Here is a 19,496-nt window from a genome sequence, read left to right as displayed (position 1 = left end):
TTTGTAATTTATTACCATTCTAGGTTTACCTCTGACTATCTCAGAATGATTTCTTACCAGAAACACTGAACAAGAATAATGAGACTCGCTTGGCTCGATGAGCTAAATTTCTAACAATTCTTTAATTTGTCTCTTTATTTCTTGCTCATCTGCGGGAGTGCAAGGAATCAATTTTGCTTTAACTCCAATGTCATGCAAGGTCACAATTTCTTGCATTGGACTTTCTACTACCCAAAACTATTGTGGATTTTTTGAACGGCTTTTTAGAAGTCTGTCATGGATAGCAGTTTGTTCTGTAGGCCAGTTGGTATCTATACATGATTTTTGTTTTGATTTAGACACTACTCTGGCTTCATATATTTGCAGGACTTCCTGCCAATCATTGGAATCTTTTAAGGATCTTCTGGCTCCGACTCTTTTTTGACTATTCTCATGTCTTGCTTCTGAATTTTCAATGAATAATCTAGGCACAATAATAGCCTTTTTCTTTAGATTTATAATCAGCTTATCTTGGCTGATTGTTACTAGAAGCACTAAATTTAAGAATGGCATTCCCAACATTAGACTGGCTGAAGGATCATAATGTTGTATTGCAGAAATTTTGACTATATTCCCTCCAACTTTTAAAGAAATGTTGTCTACATAATGAGTGAAACTCACAGATCCTCCAATGGTTTCAGACACCAGTATATTTTGTAATGGTGTCCACAGAGATTTAAACAAAGATGGCCTAGCCAAATTGTTTGATATGTCGGTATCTATGAACGCATCAACAAATATCCATTCATTTTTTACTTGAACTTGAACCGAGATATAAATAAGGCTATTAGTCTTGACTATCTTTTTTAATAGAGTATTTTCTTCTACTCTATTGATCTCTGGCTTTGGAAAACTGGTCGAGGCTGTGGTTCTTTTTTGAAATGGACAAAAAGAATTTACTTCTAGAAATGGTGACACAGATTGCTTACCTTTTTGTTTTGGCTGCTCTGACTGTGAACTTTCGATTCATCTTCTGAAACATCTATTGTTTCACTAGTGATCTCAGTATCACTTTCTTGTTCATTGTAATGGAGCTCTTTTGAAAAGTCATCTTTTGAACATGATAAGCAAATATTCATCTTTTGTACACATTCTTCTTCTTCTTCTACATCTGAAATTTCAGTCAAAATATATACATCTGAAATATCATCTTTTGATTCTACTATGGACCAATCATCTTGAAATTCTTCTATATCTATACAAGTTTTGAGTTTGCTTGAAGAATTATTTGGACACTTTCGTGCAAAATGTCCTTCCTTTTTACAAATGAAACAACAATTGTTATTTCTTGGTTTTATTCTTCTCTTCAAGAATCTATATTTTCTAAAAGGCTTTCTTGGATTTGAGACTCTCTTGGGTTTAAATTTACCATATCTCTTTGTTTTCTTTTTCTTTTTAAATGGTGTCCATGGTAGCATGATTTTGCAGACATCTGAACTGGGTGTGATGTCATGCGCCTTCTTTTGCCAACATAAGTATTTAACTTTCTCTGTAATTCTGAAAAGAAGGTCAACCCAATAAACTTGATCTAGTCTTTTGTTATGTACATCTAGATCTTTCATAATGAGTTCTCCTAGAATGCCTGGTAGTTTTGACAAAAAAAAGAATTTTTTTGAGCTACATCATTTGAGATATTAGCTTTGAAAACCTTAGCCATGAAATCTTTAATGAATTGATCAAATTACTTCAAATCTTTCAATTCCATACAACTAAGATCTGTTATCAATTGCTTTTTCTCATCAATAGGTTCTGGCACAAACTGTGTTTTTAGCAATAATTCTAATGTAGATAGTCTAGCTTCCATGACGAATTTTCTCTCTTCTTCAGACGGTCCCATCCACCAATCATAGACTATACCAGTCATACGTTTTTCTGCTAGGACCATAATGGATACATTATCCAATTTTGTTGTAATCTGCATCTGATATAGAGCACCTATCCAAATCCAGATTGATTCTCCAGGGTTTGAAGAACTATCCAAATCTAGAATGTAGCCACTTGTATTGGCAACATACAGATCTTCTTCAACACGTGGATACTTATTCACTTCTTTTAGGATATGAGCCTTGTTCTGGTTATTTATGGATGGCAAGATAAAAGAAGGAAATTTAGAGGCAACTTGATCAAGTGTCATCACTTCTTTTTTTGAAACAAATGGCTTATCTGTCTTATATGCTTCTTGCTTTTCACTGGTTAATTTCCCAGTATTTTTTGAAGTGGAATCTTCTGCACTAGTAGCAGTTACTGCTTCTTCTGATTCTTCTTCTTCTTGATCCCAATAATTGGGTGCACTCATATCTATTTGAAATTTATGGATTTCTTTAGCCTTTTTCTTCTGTCGCCTTCTTCTTCTCTCTTATTTTTCGGATTTTCCTGACTGCTGCTCATCATAAAGCAGTTTAAGATTAGGATTTATTAAATTAGCTTGTTTACCCAAATCATCTAGAACATCTTCAGCATGTGAGCACCAGGTGGTTAGATAGTTTCCTATCTGGTAGACCTATTCTAAATCGTTTGGATTTTGTGAATTTTGTTCTAGTAAAGGTGCACAGTCAGCTCTTGTTGTTGGTTGTCTGGTATTGGATGAAGAAGTACAAAATTTTGTCTTGGGTGGCCATTTCCCTCCTTTTACAAATCTACGATTTGAAAACTGAAATTCTTCTATGGGTGGTATATGACTAACATATGTACAAAACATCTTATTTACAGCAAAGAAAGGTTTTTCTTCTGGTATGTACAATTGATTTGTAGACAACGGTGTACTAGTGGAAGAACTGGCTTCATCTAATGAAAGAATATGAAGATAAAAAGATTTTCTACCACTAACAGGAGGTTATTCATTTTCTTGAATTGCTGGTAATATATGCTTTTCTGACAAGACTATGGGCCGGGTACTTTTGGTCGTTCTGGAAGAATTCTCACATGACCATCAGATACAGACATTCTTTTTATATTGCTTTTTGGATTGTCTGTAGATGCTATAGATTTGTATTGGATATACCAGTCATTAGTTAAAGCTTCTTTATCATAATGAAAACCTTCTACTTGAGCATTGCTCACACCTACAGCAACTCAATCTTTTAAAACTGGCTATCTTAGTTTAGGATGTACAATATTTGTCAGCTAAAAAGAGATTCGGATTAACATAGATAAATATACACTGTCTTGAACCATTTCTAGCCCTTGTACTCCCACTAAATCTTTCCAAAAATATTTTATGTGAACATCAGACAAACTAATGGCATAATCTGGATAGATAGTGCCATATTGACATCCCGAGGATAGATTTCCAAGTATTGTTCCAATCCGGGCATGATCATATATGTTATGTCTAGTGTCGAAGACTTCTGCTATACAGGGAGTATTGAGACCATGACGAAATAATGGAGCTAATCCAATTCTAATTCATCCGAAATGTAAATAGGAGAATTTCTTTTTAGCAACAAATTTTCGGAATTTTTTAATTCATCTTCAGGAAAAAAAAATAATAAATAAATAAATAAAATAAAATTGAGACCAACAATTTTTACTAATGGACCTGATATTTTTATCTTTAGTTCAACTACTTTTAGCCAAGATTTTTTGGATAGACTAAACAAAGATGGAACACGATAAACTTCCTTAGAGCTTAACACTGGCGGGTTCCAACTTTCTGGATATTCAACCTTTTCTTGTTCTACACTGTCAGATTCAAGGGATCTACAGTCTACTTCAGATACATATCGTCTATCGATATTATTAAACGATCTTAAGAAATTGGCCATTTTGAACTTTTACAAACTATTTCAGAGATTGACTAAAGCAGCTTTTATCTGCACAACACTTGTATTACAAATGCTTTTTTAAGGCTTCCTGGCTAACTTCAGACTATGTCTATAGAATGTATTGTTTCTTCTCAAGAACGAGCTATGGCTCTGATACCAAAAATAGAAGACTGGCTTCGACAGGCTAGATATCACAACAAGGCTGATAGTCTAAATAAAGTAAGCATAAACACAATCGATCGAGAGCCTTAGTATTAGGAACTTACTTTTGATCAATTTCGAAGACTTATAAACAACAGATCTGAGTAGGTTACTTCTCCTCAACCGAACATGTGCGCGCAACTATGACCTCTGACAGTGAAATTCCATGATGTTTTCCATGTGTCATTTCTTAAGAAATATGTTAAAGATGTTGATCATGTAATTTATTGGTATGTATTGTATGTGGAACCAAATGGAGAATTCTAGCCAGGGCCTCAATGTATATTGCAGAAAAAGGTGCTCATGCTCTAGAACCAAGCAATCAAGCAATTTAAAGTGAAATGGAAGCAATTTGGGCCTGATGAAGGTACATGGGATATGGCGGATCAGATGTAGACTATGTATCCTTCATTGTTTACCAGTTGAAGCAAAGAAATTTTGGTATGTTGTTTTGGTATATGTTTTGGTACATGTTTTGGTGGTGTTTGGTATATGTACATATGTATATGTATGTAAATACCACCATGAGATATGTTATAAAGCTCCAATAAGCGGTATGGGTGTCATGCCATTATGATGTTATGTTTGTTATGTTTTCATGTTTGTTTTCTTCTCAGTAGGTTTATCATTGTAAATACTGCATAGAGCTAAGTTATAAAGCTCCATCGACATTATGTTTTTCTTACAATAGTCTTTCCGTTATAGGTGTTGTTGAACAATGAGGGCGGTGATCCCCAAAGGGGGAGGGTTCTGTAATAACCCTGGTGAAAATTCCATGTAATAAAAGTAATAAAGGCAAAATAATACCCACGGTTGATGGGATATTTATTCCAGGATGAATGTTGGGAGATACATCCTAGTGTGGGTGTTCATTTGGTTATTGATGGCTAAGGCTTTGGAAAGGAAAATGGAATTTTTGGCACATTTATTTATGAAAATAATGGAAATGAGGAGGAAAGGGAGGTGAAAGTTCACAGGTTGCATTTGAGGAGGAAAGGAAGGAAAATAAAGGAAAATGAAGAAAATAGAGGCCTCATTAATAAAAAGGCTTCTGAGGATCAATTCACAGACTTTTGTTAGTTCAGTTTTGGAGTTCTTTCATTATTCTCTCTCTCTTATACTCTTGGACACTTAGAGTTTTCTTGGAGCACTGTTGGAGAGTGTGGCATTCTTGGAGTTTTGGAGCAAGAAGAAAAAGGAAAAGCAGGAAAGTTCAAGAGGACATCAAGATCAAAAACTACAATGAATTTGGCTTGCAGGTACTAAGTTGCATGTATGTTTTCCTCACTAGTTTTGACAAGCATGACATATGCATGTGGATTATTGGTCATGATCTGTCACTCACATGGAGAATTTCCTAGATTGACATTGGATTTCCTAGGATTGGTGATATGTGGGAGCAGATAAGACTAAAGTGGTATTAGATAGATTGGTAGCCCAGCGGATTGGATCAGCCGAGGAGCCCATCCTAGTTGATTAGCCCAGCCCAGTGGAAATGACAGGTTTCTATGCACTTGATCCAAGAGCTGATTCAGGTGTCGAGGCACTCAATGCCCGGTACTCTATGACAGGGGTAGATGGGTTCTTGTAGGTTTTTGAAAACAATGGAGCATTTCTTCTTGGATTTCTTCTTTGATGTTTTTGAACCGATCACATCTTACGACGCACCTGGAGAAGTTGCTGAAACAATTGTGTATAATAACATATATAATGCAAGCTGAACAAACTTACCCATCTTACAAGAAAGGTGTTACCCGGGTTCCCCAGTACGCTTCAGCCCGCTTTCTGTTCAATCCGAAACTGCCAACATCTGCCGATAATAATAGCGTACCCATCACTCCCAATCCCAACTCCCCATCATTCACAAACAGATCACACGTACCCCTCCTCATTCCCCTGATCACGTACCCATCGTTACCAGCCATCGTCCCCTTCATCCACTGGAAGATCGCACGCACGTCCCCAGCACTCCCCAGTCCACCATAACCGCATTCTTACACATACCCGCATTCTATAGCATTCTCGCATTCAGTTACCCCGAGAAAACAACTCACAGGGGCTATTGGGTCTACTCAATGGGCCTAATCCACAGGGAGGGAAATAATCACTGGCGATGGCGATGGCAATGGCGATACTCCTACAGAGAGAGGGGGCTATTCTCTACAGAGGTGGATACTCATACAGAGACACAATGAGGTACACGTTAGAGGTTACACATTGAGGTTAGGTTACACGTAGAGCAACACATTCCGCATATACACTCTGATTGCCAGGAGCTATTCGTGCCCAGTTCGACGTGAACAGTAGTTGATCCCCCGTACCCAAAAGGAGGTGTTCCTGCTTTACTAGTTGCAGTACGTGACCAGGATAGGAGGAGTTGTTCTACGTGCTGTTCTTGATTAACCACGCCCAGGAAGCAGGTGATTCTAAGTGTGTTACCTGTTCTTGATCCACCATGCCCAGAAAGCAGGTGGTTTTGATTCTAAGTGTGTTACCTGTTCTCAATAACAACATTTGCCCAGGAAGGTGAGTCAGTCAGGTTAGTCAGGTTAGGGCCATTACTGATACGTGACCAGAATGATTTGATTCTATGTTACCTGTTTTCTCAATACCCCGTGCCCTTGAATGAGGTTTTCGTGCCATGTTATACGTTACCGAAGGACAGTCAGCCATGGGGAGTAGCACCAGTTAGCGAGTCATTGATTTATCAGCGGTCCCATATTTGAAGGCTGTCGCATAGTCCCACATCGGCAGAGAGCAGAGATAGGGGCGGTTCAACGGACGGATGATGTTGCAGTGTGAGGTGGACCAATATAGAGAGGTTTCTTATTTGCTGCTGGCCGGTTTATGATATGTTCGCTTACCGGTATATGTCCCAGAAGTGTTGTATGCAAAGGTGTAACGATAGCGAGAGAGAGAGGTATGGTTATGATGTTGTTGATTGCCGGTAGATGTCCCCAGAAGGTTGTACAGATGATGTGGTCTACGAAGGTGTGCTGCTTGCCGGTTTACCGCTTGCCCCCATGAGTAGTATAAAAGGATCGCTACAGCTCGATTATACGCCCCGCATTACCTGGCATACCCGGATCGGCAAAGGTTACAAGTTCGCTTGCAACAGATTTCAGCCTTGATGCTTATTGGGTGGTGGGCGGTGGTCGAGCCTGCTTACGCATCCTCATTCACTATTTTCATTTCAATCAACTCCCCTGGTCCCAGGCAAGGGGCGTTTTTGTTGTGTCATCGGGGCCTCTCAACTGGATCATCGCCCTATGCTTGAACTTGAATTCACGCTAGTCGGGGAGTGACCGTAAGCAAGGTGGGGGATGCCCGCCCGGAGAGTGATTCATTGATCGCCTACAGATTAGGCCCAGGCACCAAGTTGACTTGGAACAGATTGCACAAAAACATAACAATGGACATCCCTCCCTCTATTTATTCCCCTCAAATCGCTAGCTAGAAGGTAAGGAGAGAAATGCCCACTTTCTATTCTTATACTTAGCATTCTTCGCACAATGAAAAGCAGATCATGAGCGTAATTACATATATAATTCATTCATGCATAATGAAATAGAGAATATACCAAATCTACGACGAAGTACTTCCCCTTGGTAGCTCCGATCACTTCTCCATCGTCATATCTCCGTATAGTACTTTCCCTCTATAGCTCCGATACTTATCCATTGGCACTTCTCCTCTAGAGCTCCATTCTCCATGGGCACTCTCTATTGAGAGTTCTTATTACACTGCTACTGCTAAATAAGGATGACTTCTTGGGGGATTGGATTTGAAACACCCCTTACCGTGCTAACAAAAAAGGCAAATTCAGATTCCCAAGGCTTAGAGGCTACGCTTTGCTCCTGCTAGGGTTGGTAAATATGAAAGCACCCTCTAACTGCCCTACCTCTTCAAGTAGAATTTCTAACCGCCTTTTCTTTAAGGTCAATGGCAGGAAGGCGCAGCTGTACTTCCATAGGATCGGGTAGAGCACGGAGCCCTGTGAGATGCCTATGTCAGTATTCGTATAGATGGTACCGTCTGATCCCATTAGAGTATTGGTCATAAACATCCGTATTAGGTTCAAGAAGGCTTCATCCGCTACGTGTTGGCTAAGAAGATCCATCAGTAGCTCATGTCGGGCTCTATCAACTTGAAATGATTGTTGCCACCACCTAAAGAGATAGTGACTTAAGAACTTGGACAAACGCCTTAAGCATCCAACCCTAACCAACTCTCTCTACCATAGAGAGAAAACCTCTCTATACTACCTCTCTATACTACCTCTCTATACCATATGGATCCTAAACCCATTAGTAATTAGTCCAAGGGAGAGAGAGAAGGGACTATGGATGAAGGGACTATGGATCTAAACCTAAGGAGTTATGCAGGGCGATCCACATGGTGCCGCAGGAGAAAACATGGCAAAGATACTTCAAGAAGGATGGAAAGGATCATACCAATCCTAAGTATGCTGGAAAGCCTAAACTACCCACTACCTTGACTCCTTCTATATAAGCAGCGAAAGGAAATCCACTAATATGAAGAAGATGCTATTGCCACTGGCCTTCCTGTAAAACAACCTTGCCCCTCCTATTTCTTCTCTGGCGGCTTCGCACCTTGAATAGTTCCAAACTCATAGATAGATATGGCCAGCCGAATTGACTACCGAAAAGCACTTAGCATGCCTACATGGTGCCAGAGATTCAACTGAAGTCTTGGCTAAAAGCTCCCCTATTACCTCTAGCGGGTTCGATCCCCCCAGTGTACCCCCAAGTGTAAGGAGCTCGGCATTGAATACCTATTTCACGAGCATTATCTATTCCACTAGCATTATCTATTTCACTAGCCATAGTTGTATATGAACGTGTAGTACCTAATATATATTAGGAAGGAAGTGGCAATATATAGGAGGTGGTTGGTTGGCATTTCCCAAAGAGCCAGTATTGAAATAAATGGATCTGAATTGGAGAGGGTGGCGTTGGAGCGGTTTGACGCGAAGGTTTGTTGTCCAGGCTTGGTGTTATCATATTCCACTGAGGTTGCAATTCAAGTTGGTAATCTATAATATGGGCCCTGAAAGCTTTGTTAGGGAGCGGCTGAGTGAGTGCCCGGCGTGTCAAATATCGGGCATATGCCTTGCTAAATACTGTGCGGGTAAAGAATAGACAGTCCCCTCCTCTGCGCCCCTCCTTGAACCTTGACTTTCTTGTCCCCAGCCCTACTGGTTGTACGTTGGAATCCAAACCAACACAAGCTTGCCCGTATATATATATATATATTCCCAGGGGAGACAGAGTGATTGGAAGTGTACCTTTTGGCCGTGACCTATTGGCACGGATGAGTCTGGAAGCAAGCCACGTGTGCCTTGGAAGGAGGTGGGTTTCAGTCTGTCTAGGCCCGATGGACGAGTATCCGGGTGGGAGTGGGTTGTTTACCCGGAAAAACTGCCCTCTATATACTCGTTCGATATCCTATCAGTTGGCTGATCTGACTCGATCAATTAGAATGTGTGACTCCGCTTAAATAATAAGAATATACGGGGATTGATCCACTCACACCCGCAGGGTTGAGGGGCTGGGACGGGTGTGGATAGAGAAGTGATTCTGGTTGAGGCGATCAAGGGAATGGTGAGAAGCCCACCTGATCTCGTGATTCGCGCATCCACCATTCTCTGTTCTCAATGACCGCCAATGCCGTTCCCAATCATCATTCACCCGCATAACGCTATTCCTCAAGCCAGTCTTTTCTATCGATGCCTTTGATCTGTGCCTTCCTTTCACTTCCAGATGAGCCCTTTTCAATTTACTTATTGGGTGGGGGGGCCTCTATTACCTAACTAGAGCATCTTGATTTTTCATTCATTCCCAGCGTGTCATTCCTCAATTCGGTCCTTCCAGCAACGATCGAGATCTTTGCCTTTCCATTCAATCTCAATGAGCAATCTACTACCCTGTATTCCCAAGGTAGCACCAGCATGACAAAATGCCATAAACACTTCCCACCCTTTGCGATCTGACCAACGTTTATCATAAGATTAGCCTATACTCTTATCTCTCTGGTTCCCTATGCCCTTCACTCCACTTTTGAACCATCCACTCTTACCACTCTGCTCCGATCAATACTTGGAGCACTGTCACTACCGAAAGATCAGAGAGGAAATGTGTTGGCTCTTATTATACGATGCATACTTCGCACATTGATGGAGGATTTCGAGATGCCTAGGATTCGTTTTGATCGATTTTTCCCTGTGATCGAGTGCCTTCTACACAACATAACCCGTTTACCCATTTGACCGAGAAAAAGCACCATTGGTATCTGAGTGAGTAACACTCGTAGCAGTGGTACCATTAGTAGATATCGTTGACCGAGATCCAGAGGCAGAGTGAGCCGCACGCGCAGGTAGTAGTGAGAAAGGCAGTAGAGACAAAGCTAGTAGCTAATAGTAGATCCAGTCGACCCCAAACCAATAAATGATCTGGCATAGGCAAAGGCATCTAAGGCAAGCAACAACAAAGGTAGCTAGAGTACGGGCAGAGTCCACAACATCTCTTCTAGTTCGAAAGCGAGCCACCATCCCATCTCGTTCCGATCCCATAGAAGTTTATGACCGAGTGGAAGCAGTAGATCCTTCAGTCCCAGTCATTGTTGCTCCAATTGATCCAGTCGAAAAACCAGCAGCATTGATCGTTTCACTTCCACCTCTAGATCTAAAGAAGGAACCAGTGCTCGCAGAAGCATAAAAGGAAAGCAAAGCTCTAGCCCGGCATCCCATAGCCCAGCGTACCTTCTTGATACTAGGCATACGCCCTTGTTCCCACTTTGTAGTCCACTTTTACAGTGGAGGTGAGAGCTTAAGCTGGGCAAGTTCCAAACCCAATAGTAGCGGTTGAAGCAGTTGATCCACCAGCAATTGAACCACCACCTATAGAGGTTTAAGATCAAGTAGCAGAGCCATTTTTTCATTTCCTCCAAGGTGCGAAGCCGCTTGTCCCTCCAGGGGGCAAGAGCAGAGTCAAAGGCAAGGGCTAGGGAGGGTTACCTGGACCCATTAGTATATTATTCTGATCCTGTTAAGTCAGTTGAGCCAGTTGAGTAAGCCGTTGATTCCGCAGTCATTTAATATCTAGTTGATCCAAAGCAAGTAGTAAATCTAGTAACGGGCGGTGGAGAGAGCAGAGGAAGCCCATAAGCCACTGTTCCATATTGTGATCCAGTTCCTGCTGCTTTTAGTGATAGAGATAATGATTTTGACCGCATCTACTTTACGGAGAACGGAGAAGCGACCTCGGTCAGAGTGGATACTTGTCATTCGTTATATATGTAATTACGCTTTAGCAGACAATGCTGCTATTATATATGTAATTATGCGAAGAGCCGGGTTGTTTCTTCTCTTTATGCACTTCACTTTACTTATTTCCTTGGCTTGGCCTGGCTAGTTACCAAAAGCATACGAGTAAGCACCCTGCTTATCAGTATCTAAGCTAGCAGTATTTAAGCCGGCATAAAAGGCATAGATGGTTTACCGAGTGGTTTTTTAGCCAGGACTGGCATACCGAGTTTAACTAGCAGTTTCACCACCAATTGAATCAGCACAACCAATACCATCAATCAAAAGTGTTACACCTCCTAGACACCATGAAAACGTGACACTCGGATAATCAATCATACTTGGACGGAAATTTCTCACCCATTGCTTGCGCTGTACCCCCGAGATTAGATCAATAAATGATAAAAGCGCACACCGTACCATAGACTGGATGGAGAGCCACGATATCCCGTACCGAACCATATCCATATCTATATTATTGCGATACAGATGTTTCAGGTTCACCACCATCAGTAGCGAGGACATAGACGTAGGCATAAGCATTTGACCCTATTGATCGAGCAGATTCATGTACTTTCCTTGCACTAGGAAGCACAAGCCCCTCGGGGACCTTGTTTGCCCGATTCAAGAATCAAAAGAAAAGGAAGCATCCGAGGCATAGGTGAAAAATATAGATTCCATCATTGTACATCATCGATTAGCGTGCGCTCCACACATATCTTACTGTAGTCCCTTCCCTTACCGAGCAGCATCAGTACTTGCAGCTCAAAGTGGCAGAGGCATCACCTGCAGGAGCAGCAGTTACGGGTGCATCTTTCGGTGCATTCCAACTTTTTATTACTTTTATCACAATTGACAATGTCCAAGTAATAGCCTGTTGTTCCAGTTTCATATCCAAATCCATCAGTAGCAGAGAGAGCAGAGGAAGAAGCGAAGGTAGCCCCTCCCCTAACGCAACGGGTTGGCGCTACACCTTCACCTTGGCTTGCTCCCTTGCAAAACCTTGGTTGCACAGCTGTCCCCTTGGGTGTGCCCTTGGATGCGCTGGCTGCTCCCGCACCTCAGGTACACCCGCCCTATGGGCAATGCACAAAAACCATTGCATTTCGTCCTTGGCTATCCATTAAGTAGCGGCCACTAAGTAGCGCTGGACCCATTCCTGCTGTGATAGGCCTGGAACTATCCTTCCCTGTTCCTGTAGGTAGCGCGCAATAGATTAACGCGGGGTAGAGCATCACAACCCACCATAAGCCTTCTATGGGCCCCATTATCCCACCATAAGCCCACTTGACCCCATATGGAATCCATAGGTGAGGTAAGCTTGCTTCTCTGGCAGTATAGAGTATAGTTGAAAGAGGCAGGTATGCTACGAGGCAGGTAAAGAAATCTAGTTGAGAGCCCCCACCCAATAAGTCAATTAGGATGTGCAAGCAGGCTCAACTAATACAGAGAGCCCCCTCGCCTTGGTCATTGGCCTATCAGGGGATTTGCAGTAAGTGGTAGTATTGCTTCCTTCAAGTAATAGAGCTGGTAGTAGGCCCTTACTTGCCCCCTTCATGTGCACGGAGTTCCTTACTAACCTTCTTTCTTTGCTCAACCCCCCGTATTTTTCACAGTGCGAACAACACTCCCACGTAGAAGTATACCAATCACGAATAAGGTAAACACTTGCAACACCAGAATCATCAGAGCCAGAGCTCCTCTCATCAGCCGAAGAAAACGCACACCCAGGTCCGTCGGAACTAGTTGGGTCAATCATCGGCGGATCCATAATCTCGGAACTCTGCTGGTAATTATAGTGTCGTTGATGACTTGGGGGGATAGTGAGACAAGCCCCACCCGCTATTTATTCCACCTGGTATTAAAGATTTGAACCCACATTCGAAAGCTCATGTTTAATGAAGCCTGGAAAATTCTCCTCTAAGAACCTGGCCTTGCCTTTTGGTTTAACTAGGTCGACGGGGGGCCTCAGGAAAGCGCTTCGCACCTCCATTTATTTGGAGCATTGGGTAAAGCAGGCGGTGATGTACCGTTATAACTAGTGCATAAAGCTCAAGAATATATCTAAAATCATGATCTCTTTTGTGCCATCGGCGAGGGTCTTTTGGGGTGGGTCCTCGATTGAGAGGTGGGAAACTTGGAACACTGTGGCTGAAGACGGAGGCCACTAGTCGGTTACGTTACTTACCACGAAGCTAAGTATGATCAATCTGGCAAGGTGCAGTATATGAGGAGGGTTGAACGTCGTGCCCATCTCGAGTTGTGCCATACCGCTTATAGATTATGGGTTTGCCTTTATTCTTTCCGTGCTTACCGGCTCCTTGAAACGCTTTGGTGACATCCTCACCTTCCATTGATAGCCCGGTCAGCTGGTGGATGTCGTCGAAATGAATGGGGTACTCGCGCTCCAGCCACAGCGAATTCCCATGCACCCTGCTGATCAGGAATCTGGTGCATCTCCCCGCTTCCCCTGTAGTGCCAAAGACTGGCAAATCCAGCAAATTTGTCAGAGTGGATGCACGTAGAGGCTCAAACTCTGGTTTCCACTGTGCTGCAAGCTCTCCTGTAGGCAACAGAACGTACTCCATGTACACTTCGGCTCTCATGAGTGGAAACAGGTAGGCGCTGGATAAATCATGGTCAATGAGCCTGGCCTGCTCCACTTTAATCAAGTCATAAGGGTTGGATTTTTGAATCGGGGATAGTATCTTGTATCATGTGTATCGGGTCCACGAAGGTCACATCATACTGACTTGTGTTGGCACGCTAAAGATATAGTTGTCGAAAGTGTGCCCCCGTGCTCTGCATGCGAATAAATTACAAGCCTTCTTCCTGCCTGCCATGGAATTTCGTGCGTGTAGGTGCCGTACATGGGTAATACTAACAAGCAAGGCCATTATTACTGCCACTAGTTCCCCCCATTTATGGGCCGTTAGAGTGAGTCGGGCAGGAAATAGAATCGAGTGATCGAGGATTGCCTCGTAGATTCTATATGATGTTATGCAGCGGATAATACTAGTTGTTTATAATCCAACCTATCCAATACTTGTTCAGGGCCAAGAACTAGCACCAATTGCCAGCCGCAACCCTAACACTATCGGGTGGTCGGGCACTAAAACTAGAATTGGATAACCGAAACCGACAGGGAGCATGGGACCTGAGATGATGGAACGGAACGGGCACCGAACCATGGGATATTTTCTACAATTTGGAAGGGGGCCTGGGCGTAGCGGATATGCGGGAATATATAGGGAAGAAGGAGACTTCCCAGCAATATTACATATATAATCTTCCTTCGGGCTTCGCAATAGGCCCAGACAGAGGCGCTCGACGGGAAGAGGGAGGAAAGAGTCTAACTCATCCGGGTATAATTCTCTACGAAAATGAATGGCATTTCAATGTGTTAGTTCCTCAATTTAGTGTTGTGCCATTAGCAGGTTCCATGATTAGTGGTAACTCTGTCATGTACTTATTTCCTTGCCCTCAGAATTGCAAGCCCTCCGGAGCTTTCCTTTTTGTGCACGACTTCAACGATTAGCAGTAACCATGATGGGGCGGTTCGGGGCTCTCCCCGATATGGCAGAGGTGCTGTCACGCTCACTATGCCTATTTCATAAGAGAGTATATGTTTCTAGTGATCCTCTCTCCAATTTAGAGAATGGCTCCTCCATCCGGCTGATGGGAAGAGTTTGGTGCCCGCCTTTCACCAACCCGTTCCTCCCCCCTTTCGAATGAAGGAGCGGAGTCAAAAGGTAGTAGTTGGGGAACCTTCGGCTGGATAAAATCCCTCACCATATGAATAGTGAGTGACTTCGTCCCTCTTTGCCCGATGTGTACAAGCAATAAATTGATGGCGGCCCGAGGGTCGAGAGTTCGGCAGTCTCACCCTCACCCATCGGATGGATGAGCGATAAATCCCTCACCTTTTTAGGGAAGGTGAGCGATAAATCGATGGCGGCCCGGGGGTCGAGAGTTCGGCAGGCTCACCCTCACCCATCGGATGGATGAGCGATAAATCCCTCACCTTTTTAGGGAAGGTGAGCGATAAATCGATGGCGGCCTTAACAGTCGAGCCCCTGCCGGTCCTCACCATCGGAATGGTGAGCCCCTACCGGGCCTCTCCTTGACAGTCGAGTGTGCTTACGCACCCTCACCATATGAATAGTGAGTGACTCTGTCCCTCAGTACCTCGGTCGAGTCCCTCCAGGCCTCACCCATATGAATGTGTGAGTCCCTACCGGGCCTCTCCCTCGTCCCCTCGGTCGAGTCCCTCCGGGCCTCGCCTATAATGTAATGGTCGGTCGCCTTTAGGCGATCCTCACCCTAGGAAGGATGAGCGTGAAAACCCTAAATAATGCGTTTTATGGCAACTTAAAACCCCAAATACGGATGGGTTACGTTAAGGTCATCTTTCATCCATTTTGTTAAGAGAGTTCAAGTGATGGTCTTCCTCTTATAGGTTCGGCCCGCCCCACAGAGGAGAGGCTTTTAGGTTCTACCTTATAGGTTCTATCCGCTTAAATGGAGTTTGATCCTCCCTACTACTACTACTATCTTGGCATTTGAATGCGTTTCATTTCCACTTTAAACCCCCAATAAGGTTAATTTACATCAGAGGAGTGAGGGAACGAACCGCTCACCCGACCATAGGGAGGGTGAGGGCATCTTGAATCATTTTTGTTAAGAGAATTAGAGAATTGGGCTTAGTTACTGGAGATCAATGAACGAAGATCCATTACTATAAGTTTCTAGTAGTTGCTTATCCACTCGTCTAGTGGGCCTTTCGGGCTACCTTCCATCTTTAGCGTTGATAGCCATGGATTTTGTGGGTTTACTTCCTTGTTCTGTTTTGGTTGGTTCTCATGTTTCCTTTAGCTTGGGTTGAGTTATTAATTCTTGGAAGCCCTAATTGGACAAATGCTCTGGAAGCCCTATAACAACTTGGGTTGAGTTACTAGTCCTGGAAGTCTTGGTTGGACAAACGCTCTAGATGCCCTTGGTGGGTTTAGTTACTAGTCCTGGAAGCCCTTGGTGGGTTGATTTACAAGTCCTGGAAGCCCTAGTTGGACAAACGCTCTAGAAGCTCAATGAAAAATGTGGGTTGAGTTACTAGTCCTGGAAGCTTTGGTTTAAAAAAATGCTCTGGAGCCCTAGAAGGCTTTGGTAGAGACCAATCTAATGATGGTTTTGTGATGTCTGAGGTGGTTGGCCCCTTGAAGCCATGGATGGTTTTGATTGATGTGTTCTATGAGATCCCACATTCATGCTTGGAATATGGCATGAGGGTGAATGGATGAAGAGATATTTGGCTAAGCCATTGTATGGTCAGGTGGAATGTGGAAATCCCATCCCGGGTTTGGCTTTTTCATCATTAATATGAGGTTATTTCTCCTTTTTATCTCCTAAGTATTATACTGATTTATATGTGGATTATATGGCTATTCTTTCCTTGGTATTTATGTTGCTATTATGATTGTTATTTGTATGTTTTATTACAGTAGCTATGTATGGGTTTCATCATGTTTTTACTTGTAACTGAATGAACAATGTATCTATGACCTACTAGATGAAATCGAAGCTAATGTGTTGAGGCTTCAATTCTTCTTAGTGATTCTCAGCTAAGTATGGGACCCCTATTCTTAGATCTGTCAGTTGCACCTGTAGATTACATATGCATGATATATTTGATGAAATTTGTGTCATGGCTAGTAGGGGTCCAGTCAAGGTGTTATTCAAGAAATTGTATTTGTATTTCCATTTCCTTGTTATCTCGTTGTTATGAGAGTTTCATTCAATTCTAGGCAGTGACCTAGGCTCTGGGCCTGAAAAAGTGGCACAAATCCCAGGGACGCTAGAACAACACTGAGTAAAATAGTCCCTAGACGCTAACATGCCTTAGCACGAGAGCTTCTAGAGCCTCCTAGATGCTGGCAGGCCTATATCATGGGAGCGCCTGGAGGTCAAGTGGTCTAAAATATCAGTGGGACCCAGGGACTAATTGGAAGAAAGGTTGGGATGGTTCCTGAGGTTCCTAATGCTGATGTTGAATGTTTGTATTGTGTGTTTCTATCGGTTCCACTTCCTTAACGTGACTTAGGAGGTCGAATCATATCATAGTGGCATCTCGTTGCATGTTTACCTTGGTTGGACGGTTACTTTGGTAGATGTGGGAGGTGGGTGTTACAAAGGGAAACTAAAGCATGACCATCACCTCTTATTTCCAATAGTTTTTCTTCTATCTTCATCTTGGAACTTTCTAGAATATGATGACCAAGATTATTCTACTCAAGGGTATTTTCCATAAGATCAATAGTATTTTGCACGCAAGAGGATTCAATATGATAGACTCCGTTACAATAAGGACACTTGGAGTTTCCTTTCCTTCCCTTCTTTCCCTTGGAGCTAGAAGAGTCATTTGGTGGTTTTGGATTTCCTCCCTTTCTTAGATCTAGATCTCCTACCTTTCCTTTGCCTTTGGATTGCTAATTTGGTTTCGAGTTGGAATTTACTTTTCCATGCATATCAAGAACATGTGCACTTGGATACTTTAATGAACCCATATTCATGGGTTTATCCTTCTCATGAATGACAGACTCAAGAAATGCATCAATTTTGGGAATTTTCCATTTATCTCTAGTTGCAAGTCTAAATATATGAAATGTAGTAATAAATAAAACATATCCAGGACCTAACTTAGACAAAATAGAAAGGATCAATTGAATTTCTTGCTTGGATTTATCGATCCCACAATCCTATAATTGAAGAAGAAATGATTTGAATTTCATAGAGAAATCCTAAATGTTCTCAAAGCTAATAGGATCTAATTAATTTAGCTCATTTTTAGGAATATGAGCTTGCCTCTCATCCTTCTTTCCAAATAAATTCTCCAAGGTTGTCTAGATTTGATTTAGGTTGGTGCACATGTCCACATGGAAACACAATGTTGGATATATTGTCAACAATAGTAGACCAAAGGCCTTGTCCATCTTGTTGAAGTATTTGAATTTTTCAATGATGGAATTGGATTCAGTTTCTGTATCGATAACTATTTGATATAAGCCTTTTCCTATGAGTTAAAAGCAAAATATGTGGATTCCATTGGAAGTAATTATATGGAGTTAGAATAATTGAATATGGAAACTCCATTCATTCACCTTTCGAATGTTGCGACAATTCTCCAATATTTTGATGTGAAAATCAAATCTCCCCGCAATTTCCATTACTTTGATCTTAAAACCTACAAAATATTGTTCATGCACCTTATCCAAGTCCCTCGCTGCTCGAATACCATGTAAAATTATTAGAGCATAGGTAAGGACGTAGCTAGAGAATAATTGCATAAACTTGCAAGAATTGAAAAAGAAAAATTGGAATAGAGAATAAATTAGATATCTCAATATTTATGAGAGAATCAATACATAAAGCATATAAGTTAATCTTAACTATATGCAAGCACTAAGGCTAACTAAAGTTTAGTATGTTTTATGTTATGTTAATGTGCATGTACACCACATGCAAGCACTAGAGTAAACTAAAGCTAACTAACGTAAATGCAAACCACATGCAAGCACTAAAGGTAACTAAAGGTAACTAATGTGCATGTACACCAAGAATTTTGAGCATCCATAGAGATATTAAAGAAAGAAATATTTTGCTCAATGGATAATATATACCAAAGATAGTAGGTTTTGAGTTAGCCAAATTCTCTTTGTGAAATATAAGATCCACGTGAGCACTAACGTTGTAGGCACATTTTAAGAATTTTCTCTATTGTTATCCTATTGAGCCTCCATACTGATTTGTTATTAAATTATAGTATCTAAATTGATTATAAGGTGCAATATATCCTGATAATAGTCAAATAGCATGCAAAAAATTTTCCTCCTTTTATAGTTAAATGGGAGATTAAAAAAATATCCTGTTATTTTTTTTCTTTTATGAAATTTAAAATAAATTGAATCATTAGAATGTAATAGATATTTAGAGATTTCCAAATTCATGTATGAAATCAAACTACCATAGCAATCAATTTGATTCTCAATTTCAACAAAGATTCCATCTCCAGAATTAGATTTCAGTTAGGTCATTTCATAGAAATGGCAAAATGTTAATCAATTATACGTAGAAAATCAATCTTGTTTTCTGATAGGTTTAAGATATGGAGATTT

The sequence above is a fragment of the Pinus tabuliformis genome, chromosome 8 (assembly GCF_031772625.1).
Source record: "Pinus tabuliformis cultivar Carrire ecotype Pingquan chromosome 8, CPIR1, whole genome shotgun sequence".
NCBI lineage: Eukaryota > Viridiplantae > Streptophyta > Pinopsida > Pinales > Pinaceae > Pinus > Pinus tabuliformis.
The sequence above is the reverse complement of the archived record's forward strand: the minus strand, read 5'-3'. Positions refer to the sequence as shown.